The sequence below is a fragment of the Pongo pygmaeus genome, chromosome 4, assembly GCF_028885625.2.
Source record: "Pongo pygmaeus isolate AG05252 chromosome 4, NHGRI_mPonPyg2-v2.0_pri, whole genome shotgun sequence".
Taxonomy (NCBI): Eukaryota; Metazoa; Chordata; class Mammalia; order Primates; family Hominidae; genus Pongo; species Pongo pygmaeus.
The window spans coordinates 180,568,054-180,582,507 of NC_072377.2; the positions used below are offsets into that span (position 1 = coordinate 180,568,054).

The following is a 14,454-nucleotide window of genomic DNA, read 5'->3' on the forward strand; positions in this document are numbered from 1 at the left end:
AAAGTCTATTTCACCCTGAATAGGGGCTGGCCTTGTTGACCTGCTTTGACCAATAGGATGCCTTGGAAATGAAGGTTTGCCAGTTTCAAGCCTTGGCATCAAGAGGCCTTGAGTGCATCTACTCTCTCTTTTCTCTGCCTTTGCAATGTGAACATGTCCAGGCCAGCCTGCTGGAGGAATGAGACATGGAGCAGAGTCATCCCAACCCAGTTATCCCAGCTGAGGCCCCAGACACATATGAGAGAGCGCTGCCAAGATCGACAATGCCACTGATGGCCCAAAGGTGACCACAGACACATGAGCAAGCTCTGCAGAGCCCAGCTCAGGTCAGCAGAACCTCCCAGCCAGCCCATACATTCAGGAACAAAACTAAATGTTTACTCTTGCATAGTCCCAAGGTTTTGTGGTTGTCATATAGCATTACTGTGGCAACAGACAACTGATACATTTGTATCTACTAAACCTCTGCCACATGCCCATTCTGCAGGCAACTAGTCAATCCCTTCTCTGTGTTCTCATGGCACTTAGTTATACAATATATTCCACATTCTACTGTTGCAAGTTTTCTATTGAATTGTTACGATTTATTTTAAACAAGTATTTACATGTCTATCTCCTTGCTCATAAGCTCTTTGGAGAAACTGGTTTTGGTTTTTCCTTTTGTGAATTTTTTTTATAATTGTTAGTTTTCTTTTGTGTGTGTGAGAGAGAGAGAGACAGGGTCTCACTCTATCACCTAGGTTGGAGTGCAGTGGCACAATCTCAGCCTACTGCAACCTCCACATCCCAGGCTCCAGCAATCCTCCTACCTCAGCCTCCTGAGTAGCTGGAACCATATGCCACCATGCCTAGGTAATTTTTTTGTATTTCTGGTAGAGATGGGGTTTTACCATGTTGTCCAGGCTTAAAATTCTGAGCTCAGATGATCCACCCACTTCGGCCTCCCAAAGTGCTAAGATTATAGGCATGAGCCACAGTGCCCAGCCAAGAAGGGGTGATCTTTCATATATCTTTTTGAGCCCAGCACTTGGCACAGGGTATGGTACAGAGAAAAAGCTAGTTAAACATTCATAGGAATTTGGAGGATGAGGAATACCACTCAAAATATCTGTGACATATTGCTTTAAGTTTTAGAAGTTTTATTTTTCACGTTTGGATCATTAATCCACCTGGAGTTGAGTTTCATGTATTATACAAGCAGGGATTTGGCTATCCCAGTACTGTTTAATGAATATCTAACCTTTTTCCCCTGACCTGGGATGCCAACTCAGCAGGTTTCTACATGTGCAGGTTTCTACATGGATGGCAACTCTATTTGGCTCTGCGAGGCTCTTTGTTGACCCTGGAGCAAACACATCACTTTTCTTTTTTACCATTGTTTTATAACAAGTTTTGTATCTGCAGGACAAGTCACTCTGCCTTGCTCTTTTCTTAAAAGCTTGTTTGGCTATTTCTGGCTCTTTATTTTTTTCATATACATTTTGCAGTCCGCTTGTGCAGTTATAACACACACTCCACCAAGCACAATAGTGTTGTCGAATTTTTTTTTTTTTTTGGAATTGTCATAGGTCATTTGGGAGAGAATTTACGTCTTTAAAAATGGAATCTTCCTATGTAATTTATGATGTAATTCGCCATTTATTAGATTTCATTTGCCCTTTAAATATGCCCAGGTTACCCACCTGGTCCAAAACACCATGATTCCTCTCCTGGATAACCACAGCATCTCGCTAAACAGCCTCTCTGCCTGCACATCCCCTCCCACACAGTCTGTTCTCCATAAAAAAGACAGAGTGCTGTTGTTGTTGCTGTTATTGTTGTTGTTGTTGCTGTTATTGTTGTTGTTGTTGTTTAAGACAAAAATCAGGTCGTGGCACTAAAGTCCTAAAATCGCCTTGTAGCGCCAGTCTTGCCAAGCTCCACACTTTAATTGGGTAAATGAGTGCGTGAACGGATGCTGGCTATGCCAAGGCCCTGGGAATAAAGAAATGATAAAGAAGCAGTCCCTTAAGGGAAACCCAAATGGAACATACTGGCCCCAGCCCGTGCAGAGCCCCATACCACCATGAGGATGGGCTTGGAGTTCCTCGTGGAGCCGGGGCGCGGTCGCTAAGCCAGAAGCAGAGTCGCGGGCGCGGGGCGGGGCCTGGACCCGGGGGGCGGGTCCTTGGGCCTTGTAGCTCCCGGGCCCGGACGCGCGCTCGCAGGCCCGCGCGAGGACGCGCTCCGGGGACGCGCGAGGACGCAGTGGCGGGAGAAGCGTTTCCGGTGGCGGCGGAGGCTGCACCGAGCCGGACCTGCGAGCAGCGCGGGCGGCAGCCCGGGGGAAGCGGTGAGTCGCGGGCGGCAGGCCCAGCCAGGTGGGTGGGAAACGCGCAGAGGGCCCGGCGGAGGCGCGCAGGCTTGGGCAGGCTCGGGCCGTGCACCCGCGGGCCGGCTGCGGGGAGACCCCGGGCTCCGAGGTCGGAAGCCCCTTTGCGGGCAGGGGATGCCTCGGGCCGGGGGGGTCCCTGCACCTGGGGATCCCTGCCCTCCTGCGGCCGGACAACACCACGCTGCCAGCATCCCGAGGCCCAGCATCCCGTGGGCCTGGTCCCCGGTGGGAAGGGCCCTCCGCCGCGTCCCCGCGCGCCTGGCCGCGCTGTCTTCGGCGCCTGCGTGGCGAACTCGCCCCGGGGACACCAAGATGGCTGCCTCGGGGGCAGCGGCAGCCAGGTGGCCCGGTGCCTGGCCCAGCGCTCCGCGCTCTCGGCTTTGCCTCCTGGTGCTGGGGGTCGGAGGGGAGACCACCTGGTTCCTGCCCTAGAACTCGCAATCCAGTAGGGAGGTGCTGTGCAAGGAAGTAGATTCTTGGAATAGTAGTTGGTCCTACGGGGACCTTGCATTTTCACGCTTTTCTCCTGAACTTTCACATCTGTCACAGGTCTCTAACCTGCCCAGAATGACAATAAACAGTCTACTAAGTGCGTGCCAGGTGACGTAGGTCCATATACTTTTACACTCTTCCGGCCCTGCGAGGTACTGGGTGTTGGCTCTATAATCCAAATGAGAAAACTGGGGCTCTGAGAGGTTGAGTGCCCAAGGTCACACAGCTGGCCATACGTAGTCCAAGGCCATCTGAGTCTCAGTCGTAAATGCTGCGTTCTCAAAGACGCTTTTCCTTGGCTATACTGTCTAAAATTGCACCCCCCCGTCCCCACACACACCCTTTGTAACACAAACTCTGGGTTTTTTCTCTTTAGTGTCTTTTGTCACTAGTTGAAATTAACGGTGTTTACTTGTTTTCTTCTCCTCATGTGAACAGGGCCTATTTTGTGTTGCTCAACCTATCTATCCCCTGCGCATAACAATTGCCTGCACCAAGAAGGCCCTCAATGAATATTTGTTGACTGCCTGAATGAAAAAGCCTAGCTCTGCTTCACTCCAGAGCTTGGGCACTTAGCTGCTCCGTAGGCAACTCTTTTCTGCGCCCCCATAGCTTATTCCTTGTACATTTCTCATAGTCCTAGTCCCTCTTCTGCCTTGACTTCTAAATTTTGACTTGGGTGCCTCTGGATTCTCCCTTCTTTGTCCATCCCCCTTTTACTGATCTGCTTCAATGTTCTAGGCATTGTTATAGGTGCCCAGGGAGGATGCAGGTAAATGAGGAGGCTTTGCAGCTCCTACAACTTCAGACTTGATATAAAAGATGAGAGGGAACTGTTTGGGAGGATGAATGGGGTGGCTACCAAGAAGTTCTGGGACCTCAGGCAGGTCCTTTCTCTCCTCAGCAGTGAGCAGGTGTCTCACTTTCAAAAATACAGTGTTTGGGCCGGGCGCGGTGTTTGGGCCGGGCGCGGTGGCTCACGCCTGTAATCCCAGCACTTTGGGTGGCCGAGGCGGGCGGATCACGAGGTCAGGAGATCAAGACCATCCTGGCTAACCCGGTGAAACCCCGTCTCTACTAAAAATACAAAAAATTAGCTGGGCGTGGTTGCGGGCGCCTGTAGTCCCAGCTACTCCGGAGGCTGAGGCAGGAGAATGGCGTGAACCCGGGAGGCGGAGCTTGCAGTGAGCCGAGATTCCGCCACTGCACTCCAGCCTGGGCGACAGAGCAAGACTCCGTCTTAAAAAAAAAAAAAAAAAAAAATACAGTGTTTGGCAGGGAGGAGCTATCAGCTCCCATCTCAGCTCAGTACGTATTCAAAGGTTAGATTGCAGCTTTCAGGCCTCATGGATGTTCAGAAAAGGGATGATATCTGTGGTTACAGTTGTCAGAGAGGAACCTATATGGCAAGGGGTGTCATAATTCAGGATCAGTGAAGTGTTTAGCATGTTCTTAATTTTCTGTAAAAGTTCTATGCAATCCCATGGGGATGGATACAGAAAGGCACCAACTGGCAGGGAATATCCCTTCCTGCTCCTCACTTCCTGCAGAGAAAGCTGAGAGGACAGCCAGGGCAGCAAAGGTGGTAAGAGCAGACGCGTCATCAAACGTTGTTGTTCTGGAAGACTTACGTTGAAGTCAGGCGTCTGTATCCTGTCGTGTAGCGGTGGTGAGCTGCATTCAGTTAGAGCAGAACCATGAGTGTGACCAATTTTTCCTTTGTGGTTAAAGGTAAGAAATCAAAAGTAGTGAATCCATTTTTTAAAAAGGGGGGAACAAAGGGCTGTTGTCCAGAAAGTGAAAAGTCCTTAAATTAGACTATGTATCAAACCTGCACTTAATTACACAAAGTTCAAAGTTACTAAGTTTTTCTTTAGCAGCTGTTAATTTGTAAAATAGTTTTATAGACTTTGGTATATGGCATCTCTGAGTTGATTCTTATACATGGATGGTAAAACTTCATCCAAATATGTCTAAAATACTAGTTTGGTGTTGTTCATCATTTTTTGCAGGCTGATATCACCATCTCAAACAGAAATCAGTAGATTTTTTTTTTTTAGCTGTAGTAACATCACCCATCCTAAGATACTGCTTAAGAAATCCATGCCCATAGTTGATCTTGAGGACTGGAATATGAGCAATGGTTGTAATGTTACATCCGTGTTTTTGCTTTTTGTTGTTGTTTGTTTGGTTTTTGAGATGGAGTCTCGCCCTGTCGCCCAGGCTGGAGTGCGGTGGCATGATCTCAGCTCACTGCAACCTCTGCCTCCCGGGTTCAAGTGATTCTCCTGCCTCAACCTCCCGAGTAGCTGGGATTACAGGCGCGTGCCACCATGCCCGGCTAATTTTGTTGTATTTTTAGTAGAGATGGGGTTTCACCACGTTAGCCAAGATGGTCTCGATCTCCTGACCTCATGATCCGCCCACCTCAGCCTCCCAAAGTGCTGGGATTACAAGTGTGAGCCACCGCGCCTGGCACATGGGTGTTTTAAAGTTAATAGAATAGTAGGATCTGCGTGGGAGGGGAGAACATGGCAGTGGGAAAGGCAAGAGGCCTTGATTCTCCATGTCTTCCTGATTCTAGGCAGGCCCTACATCTCCATGCAGAACTATCCTGGAATAGGGAAGCATATGCAACACAAATCCATTGCTGAGTGGAAATAGAATGAATCTAATGCTTTGCACAGAATTCAACTCTCTGATCTATAATTCGATCTCCTGTGCGGCCATGCCCATAACAAAGGAATACTGTATGCAGATGACCAGCCCAACAGAAATCAGGGAATTCGATTTTTAGGCTCCTTGAGTTAGTGTGATTGTCCTTGGCAGACACATCTTCTCTGGCCTCCAAAGGGTCGGAATTGAGTTTCAAAGTCAGATAGAACTGTGAAGGCTATGTCATCTTGGGCGTGGTACTCAATTTCTCAGAGTGGCTCTATAAAACAGGGGAAAATATCTTGGAGGGCTGTCATAAGGATTTAGCAATCTAACAATGCATGGAAAGCCTAGTGTCTGGGTGCTCTGTCATGTCCCTTGGACAGTGGACAGCAGTGACTGACCAGCTGTCTCACACCTGCCTGGCCCTAGCTGAACAAACTGGGCAATCAGACCCTTTCATAACTCTTTCAAAATACAGTAGTTTCAACCAACAGCTTTCCAGCTTAATAATGCAGTTATCATTGTTAATCTTTAGCCAAGATTAAAGGTCTTTGTACTAATTCCTAATAAAGCACATTCCCTGCTAACTTGTTTTCTACAAAATTTTGGAAAATTCTTTTTTTCTCCAGTAGTTAAGCATTTTCTTAGCATGCAGCTAAAAATTTGAAATAAAGTTTATCTTGGAGATAAATTCTTTTTCTTACACGTTTCTGATGATCTTCAGGAAGCTCAGGAGCCATTCCTGGCACCAGGAGCTGCATTTATGCACAGGACGGTGGCCAGTGAGGACAGAAGCTTCCACTCGCAGAAAACCAGCTTGTTAATAATGATCCCACTTTTGTTTGGCACCTTAATAAAGATTAATAAAGGCCTCTTATACTCTTCAGTTTGCTGATCCTACCAACTCTATGAGCCAACTCTTATCTGTGTTTTATAGATGACAGAACTGAGGCTCAGAGGTGTAAAGTAATTCACCCAGTCACATGTCTAGAAAGGAAATGACAGAATCAGGACCGAAATCTAGATTATATTTGCTTAAATCCGGTTCTCATTCCATAGGTTATCAGGGTAGATGCTCGGGAGATTACACCACAGAGCGGGGGGCCTCCATCAGCAAAAACCAGCCAGAAAAAAACAGCTGTGTGTTCAGTCTTTCCAAACCCAGGACCAAGCCAGTGTTGAGTACATAAGAGGCCTTCGGTGGATATGGAAGGCATAAGTTAATTTTGTGGGTGAATGAATAAATAAAAAGACTTTGAGAAATCTATTGGGATGAGGCTCCATGAAACTATATTTACTCAAAACCTTAGTTAAAAGATTGAATTTAAACAGTTTTTAATTTCTCTATGAAATTATTTTTGTCTCTTTTTAGGGGTAAAATAATTTTTCAACATATATCATCTCTAAAATAATTTATTCACTTAAATGCAGTATAATGTCATAATTATTAACAGTTCCAGATAGCCAACATCATTGTGAGAATGTCTTTATGTGATAAAACCTTGAAGTCATTTTTCTTCTTAGCATAAGTGGCATCAGCCAAACACAGAATTTTTTTAAGTCCCACTTTTTTCTCATACCCCACCAAAATTTCTTAATACCGTTAAAATCCAAAAATTTCTTTAAAATCATTCATGAAAAAGATTCTTAGAATTAACACCTCAGTTGGCCGAGCACCAGGAAGCCACATTACAGCTATTGCAATACACGGAGACCGTCTGTCACCAATCATTTTCTTCTAGCGCGTCTGTTCTAGCCCCATTCTCTTCCCTCCATACCCCATTGCACCATTTCTTCAGCTCATGAAAACTGAGCTTGCTGGACATGAGAAACCTGCCAGTGTGCCGCTGTGTAAACCATAACATTTTGCTGCTGCCTTTCTGCAGTCCTGAAGCCAGCTAATAACTGCTCAGTAAGCACCTCTTCCACAGCTTCCCTAGGTCCCTCTGTGTCTGTGGTGGGCTGGGGCCTGCTCCCCTGTCTCCTAGCCTCTCTGAGTGCCTGAAGGCACCACCCCAGTGCTTCTGCATAACTCTGAAAGCCTCAGGTGAACAGGGCAAAGAGAGCACCCTCCCAACTGACTGTCGCCTCAGTCTCCCAGGCATCTTTCACTTGCTTCAGGTGCCGTGAAGCTGATGAACCCACACACTCTGGAACACATTCTTTGGCGTCCTGTGCAGTCTGTCCCTCTGAGGGACATTCTTCATGATCCTTGCCGCACCTGCAGTGGGAACGCAGATATCTTGTTCTCCAAAACTTTCTTTTGAAGCATCTGTGGTTTCATGATTATTCACACTGTTCCTAGTGTCAGCACAAGGCTGTGCAGCATGACTTCCTCCAGCGCAGTCTGCAGAAATCTGGAGTCGAGAAGCCTCTGTCCTAGCACTGTCCCTATCCTAGGTCATGAAAGACTGTGATTGATGTTCAAAACACCTCTGTAACAAGATGTCTGATCTTTACCCAGTTTCAACCTTCCAGACAAGCCCAGGGGCCATAATTTGCCAGATGGATGGCTGCATAAGCCAGACCATGGAAAAACAAAGGCCATTCCTGCACAGTCACCCCCACCCCAGGACTTCGTTCCCTCCCCACGATGGTGGCCCGCAGCAGCCCCGACCCTGCTGACCCGTCAGTACCAGGTGTGCGGGGCACATGCCTTCAGCGCATCTCTGCCTTGCCCAGGGCCAGCAGGTGCACGCTGGAATGCTGCGGACCAACCAAGTGGCCCGGCCAGCCCTGACCCCAGCGGGTGGAAGGGGGTGCACCCTGGGGATCCCCACATAGCGGCCAAGGCCTTAGGGATACCAGCATCTCACTCCCTGCATAGACTCTAGACACAAAGTGGAGCCAGCCCAGGGCGCGCCGAGGCGCACCCTCCTCAGCCCAGGCCCCATGCGTAAGGAGCGCTCCATGTCAGTGCGCTTGCTAGACCCCATTGATTTTTAGAGACGGGTTTTACTATGTTGCCTAGTGTGGTCTCCAACCTCCTAGATTCAAGCAGTCCTTCCACCTCAGTCTCCAAGTAGCTGGGATCACAGGAGCGCACCACCATGCTCAGTGCTGTTGACTTTAATGTGAATAGGAAATAAGTTTTGGTGTTTGCTTTTTTTTTTTAAGTGGGACTCCTGTTTTTTATAAACGGATCAATTTATCTGGAGTGCAGGCTGCTCCTGTGCTTGAAGGTGGAAGTCAGTTCATGCGTGAAAGAAGTCTTGCCTAATTGAAACATGGCATCATGGTTAATAATTAAAATGTTATCTGATTTGAGATCAGCTGTTTTTGTGAGAATGCTAATGTGGCATTCCTGATTAGTCTGTATGTTTGTTTGTTTGTTTTTTAATTCTGGGTGCAGAGGAACACAGATTATCAAATCCAGTTGGTATTTCTTATGCCACTATAGTACAACTTGAAATCCTTTTTAAGTAGAGGAAACAGTGTTATATTCATTTCCTATTGCTGTTATAACAAATTACTACATATTTAAGTAGCTTAAAACAACACAAATATATTATCTTAGAGTTCTGGAGGTCAGAAGTCTAGAACAAGTGGGCCTTCCTTCTGGAGGCTCTAGGGCAGAGCCTCTTTCCCTGCCCTTTCCAGCTGCTAAGAGCTGCAGCTCACAGCCCAGCATCACTCCAACCTCTGCTTGTTCCCACATCTGTTTTTCTGGCTCTGCCTCTTCTGGCTCCTTCCGTCTCTTATAGGGAGCCTTGTGATGACATTGGGCCAACCAAATATTCCAGGATCATCTCCGCATCTCTCAAGATCCTTAACTTAATCGTATCAGCAAAGTCCCTGCACCATGTAAGGTAACATATTCACAGTAGTAGGTGCTCAATAAATAGATATTAAAGATAGCAGCATTTTTTATTAGATCTTCTCACAGCTTCTGGGGATTAGAATGAGACATCTTTGGCAGCCATTGTTCTCCCCATCACAGGTACATGCAGTAGGTGCTTCCAGTGCCAGGATTTCGGTGGATTTAACTGGAGTGTGCAGATAAGTAGTTGGAGTCAAGAACTCCTGCTTCTTCCCTTGCTGGAAAGATGGGGTGGCTTTGAATGACATCCCAGAATCTGATTCTTCCATCTGCAAAATGTGCATAGGATGTCTGAATCACACTATTGTTGTGAGAAATGAGGTAGAATATTCTCTAATGTGGCAAGCTTAGGCCAGCATCTAGCCCAATTCCTTGTACACAATGGAAATTCTTAAGATGTTAGGGTTCCCCTCTCCATCTCTCTCCTTTTTCCTTGCCTACTAAGGAAGACATTTTTTGTGAGGCCTCCACAGCATTCTTGATCACTTGTACTGTAGAGTAACCTTAAGGTTATTGTGGTATAGAACTTCGTAGGATAAAGGTCAAGTTTTTATTTAAAGGAAAAAAGGGGGGGCCTCCAAGATATCATTTATCTGCAGACATTAATTGGTGTCATACTTCAAGAAAAATGGCTAGAAGAGAGTGGTGAGTGGAAAGCTGGCCAGTGCCCTGGAGGCTGGTCCTTCTTTGAGTTCTCCCAGACTTGTTTCTGCCGCCAGCATCCGCCATGCAACCTGGGCAAGTTATTTCCCCTCTGGACCTCGGCTTCCGCATAATAAGCACATTGGATAAATCATTTTTAAGACTATCCAGCTCTTATACGTGATAATACTTATATTTTATAGAGTAACCATATTTTTGGCTGGGTGCAATGACTCACACCTGTAATCCCAGCATTTTGGAGGCCAGGGTGGGCAGATCACTTGAGCCCAGGAGTTCGAAACCAGCCTGGGCAATAGAGTGAAACCTTGTCTCTACAACCAGTACAAAAATTTAAAAAAACAAAAACTAGCTGGACATGGTGGCAGACGCCTGTAGTCCTAGCTACTCAGGAGGCTGAGGTGGGAGGATCACCTGAGCCCAGGACGTCAAGGCTGCAGTGAGCTGTGATTGTACCACTGCACTCCAACCTGGGTGACAGAGTAAGACCCTGTCTCTAAATAAATAAATAATAAAGTAACCAATTCTAAAATGAGACCGTGATGGCAGCAACTTGCCCTAAAGGTTGCCTTATATTTAACAAATTAGGGATAGTTTGTTATTAGGAGCTAGAATTCTATAAAAGCTACATATTAATTTTTGTTTTCATTATTTATGTTAAGCATAAAGGAAAAACAGTGATAGTGAGAATTATAGTTAAAAGGGAAGAGAGATTCCTTGGTATTCAATTTCCTGAGAAAAACCCATATCAGATCTCCACCGGGGAACATCACAGATCACCTAGGCCCAAGGACAGGCACAGGAGGGTAGAGAAGGGTGCAGGGAAGGAAATGGCTCACGGCCTCATGTACAGCCACAGCCTGGTGTCCACCCAGCATGAAGTCCACACCCAGAGCGCGTGCTGAATCCCACGCCCAGCCTTATGCTGGACCTCCTGGATCAGAACCTCTAGAAGGAGGATAGTATTTGTCTTTATAAGAAGCTCTCCAGGTGATTTTGATGTGTTCCATTGGTGCAGAACCATCAATCTGCACCAGCAGCTTTGCAGGAAATAAACGGTTTCCCAAGGAGGGGAGGTTTAACGTGTTGTTCCTCTTGCTACCACCATCATTGCTGTTAAATCCACCTCCTCCCGCTTCACTATCCAGAAATGGAAGTGACCGGCTACCAAGGTATCTTCCTTTTGGCCAGTCGGGCTACCAATAGATTTACCTCTCATCTTTCAGGATGCCACTCTCTCCTGGTTTTCCACCCACCAGTCACTCCCCAGCCCGCTTTGCTGTGCCTTCAGTCCTTTCTGACCTCTTCACACCAGAGTCCTTGGATCTCTTTATTTACCTTCACTTCCCTGGTGATCTCATCACATCGTATGACTTTAAATATAATCTCTGTCTGACAACTCCCACGGATAGTCTCCAGATTACACTTCTCCCCTGAACTTAGACCTGCTTATTCTGCTGCCCGCTGGACATCTCCACTTGCTGCCTCCTAGGTGCCTCACACTTACTCCGTGCAAATCTGAGCTTCCTGTCTTCTCCCTCGGCCCTCTCCTCCTCCAGTTTTTCCAACCAAACACCTTAGGAACCGTGCTTTTTCTTTCTCTCACATCCCACATCTAAGATGTCAAGAAATCCTGCTGGCACCATTGAAGAAATACCCAGAATTCCAGTACCTCTTGCCACCTGCGCTGCCCCCCAGCTCTGTCTGGATCTCTGCAGCAACCTTGCCACTGTTCCTCCTGTGTCCACTCTTATCTCCCCACTGTTTGTTCTCCACACAGCAGCCAGAGAGATCCTTTTAAATTGTGAGTCCGTTCATTTCAGTCCTCTGATCAGAACCTTCCAATGACTCCCATTTTTTGCAGAGTGAAATGCAAAGGCCTTGCAGTGGCTACATGACCCACATCATCTGTCTCCAACCTAAGCCATTACATCTCTTACCTCCTCATCTCCCATCTCCCGCTTCCTCACTCCACGCTCCAGCTCATGCCTTCTTGCTATTCTTTGAAGACATCAGATGCATTTCTTTTTTTTTGAGACGGAGTTTCACTCTTGTTGCCCAGGCTGGAGTGCAATGGCGCGATCTCGGCTCACTGCAACCTCCGCCTCCCAGGTTCAAGCGATTCTCCTGCCTCAGCCTCCTGAGTAGCTGGGATTACAGGCATGCACCACCACGCCTGGCTAATTTTGTATTTTTAGTAGAGACGGGGTTTCTCCATGTTGAGGCTGGTCTCGAACTCCTGACCTCAGGTGATCCGCCTGCCTCGGCCTCCCAAAGTGCTGGGATTACAGGCATGAGCCACCGCGCCCGGCCGACACCAGATGCATTTCTGCCTTAAGGTCTTGGCAATGCCTTTTCCCTCTGCCTGGAATGCTCTTCCCCCAGATATCCACATGATTCAATTCTTCACTTTCCTCTGATCTTGCTGCAGTATTACTTTCTCAATGAGACGTGCCTTGACTACCCTGGACGTGGTGGCAGATGCCTGTAGTCCTAGCTACTCGGGAGGCTGAGGTGGGAGGATCACCTGAGCCCAGGACGTCAAGGCCCTGCTCATGATCCTTCTTATCCTATTCTGGGGTATTTTTGTTTGTTTGTTGTTTGTTTGTTTTCCCCAACCATTTACTTCCTTCTAATGTAATGAATAGTTTACTTATCTTTTGTGTTTTTTGTTTATTACCTGTTTTCCTTTCACTCTGCCATCCCAGTGTCAGCTCCAATAGGGCAGGAATTTTTGTCTTCTTTGTTCACCGATACAGCCCAAGAGTCTGTCGTGTAGTAAGTAGGTGCTCAATAAATAGTTATTAAAGATAGCATCATTTTTTAAGACCTTTTAGAAAAAAACAAAGCCAACAGATTTTTTTTCTCGTAAGTATTTATTCTGTTATGCATTTAAACTATGGTCTACTTGAAGGTAGGAATTATATCTTTTATTGGCTCATTCAGAAATGGGAGGAAATTAGGCCAGATTATCTGTCTTATTCAGTTGTATGATTATGTATGGCATTTATTTGATGACCTCTAAGGATAGAAACAAATGCTGAGTAATACACGTAATTGTAACTTCAAAATGTGGCCTCATGGACAGGGGCCAGCATGTGAACCCACCTGCTTGAATTCCCCTGCACGCCCTGCAGGTTGCTAAGATGCCTCAGCGGAGCCCAAGCCTCTGTAGACAAGTCTGAAGAGCGCTGCTTTTCAGAATAGGAACTGGACTCTTTGCTTCTTGTAATACACTTGATATATTCTAATTCAAAATTTAGTGATGTCTCCATACAATGACATACATTTCTTGTATCCCCATGTTGGTGGCAGCAAGAAGGAAGACACTGCAAAACACATTCAACTCCCCTCCTTGGGGAACTGTTTATTCCTGCGAAGCTGCTGGTGCAGATTGATGGTTCTGAAAACAGTGGAACACATCAAAATCATCTTGAGAGCTTTTTAAAAAGACAAATGTTATCCTCCTTCTAGAGATTCTGATCCAGGAGGTCCAGCACAAGGCTGGGCATGGGATTCAGCCTGCACTCTGGGTGTGGACCTCGTGCTGATGGGCACCAGGCTATGGCTGTACATGAGACCATGAGCCATTTCCTTCCCTGCACCCTTCTCTACCCTCCTGTGCCTGCCCTCAGGCCCAGGTGGACGGTGATGTTCCCCGGTGGAGATCTGATACAGCTTTTTCTCAGAAAATTTAATACAAAGTAATCTCTCTTCCCTTTTAACTATAATTCTCACTATCACTACCACATCCCTATTTCCTTGGAAACTACAAAGTTAAGATGGACTTGCAATGTTGTGTCCAAAAGTTTCCTAATCTGAAACTCTGCACCTGGGCTGGAAATCCAGGCCAGCTTTCTGTGTCAAGAGTGGGATGTTTCACTCTTCACGTTATGATTTCAGGTAGCAAAGTTTCTGACCCTCTGTGATGACAGAGAACAAGGTTTCTCAGTGAGATAAGAAACAGTGGTCACAAAAAAAGAGAACTGTTAGGACACCGTATAGCTGCATTCTGACCTTGGGGAAATAGGCTTCCTGTTAGCTTTGTAGCTGGCCTTCTCTGTGTTTGTTACCCCAGCCTGCTCTAGGAATAGCAGGGCTGATTTTTACCTTCTCACTAGATTCCTCACATCTGTGGACCTAACATGCTCAGTTTTGATCCTGTGGTCCATGATATGTGTTAATTGGAGATTTTGAGAAAGTATACAAGAATGCCCAGCATTCACATCCGACATCTTAATATACCTCCGAACCTGTAAAGCACTAAGAAAGTAACTTAAGGAAAAGTGACCTGAAAAGAGAATTAAAATTAAAACTGGTATTAGAAATGTAGGGAAGGGAAACAGGTATAAGGAAGCAATGGTTTGAAGCCTTTATAGTGGTTAAAATCCTTTGGCCTGCTAATATCATGCAAAGAGAGCTAGTCTGAGGAAATCACTAGCTGTAAGGA

At 46.5% G+C, this 14,454-nt stretch overlaps 1 protein-coding gene across 2 annotated transcripts in view; it reads left to right on the forward strand.

Moving 5' to 3' along the window:
* The first annotated feature begins 2,148 nt into the window (after positions 1-2,148).
* The window catches only part of SFXN1 (sideroflexin 1), a 50,038-nt gene continuing 37,732 nt past the window's right edge, over positions 2,149-14,454 (forward strand). Inside the window, exon 1 of one of the 2 annotated variants that reach the window (XM_054488114.2) lies at positions 2,149-2,332. The gene's annotated coding sequence lies outside the window, so the exon portion shown is untranslated. Of the gene's footprint in view, positions 2,361-14,454 lie in introns of both variants that reach the window. The other variant, XM_054488119.2, reaches the window with a different exon arrangement.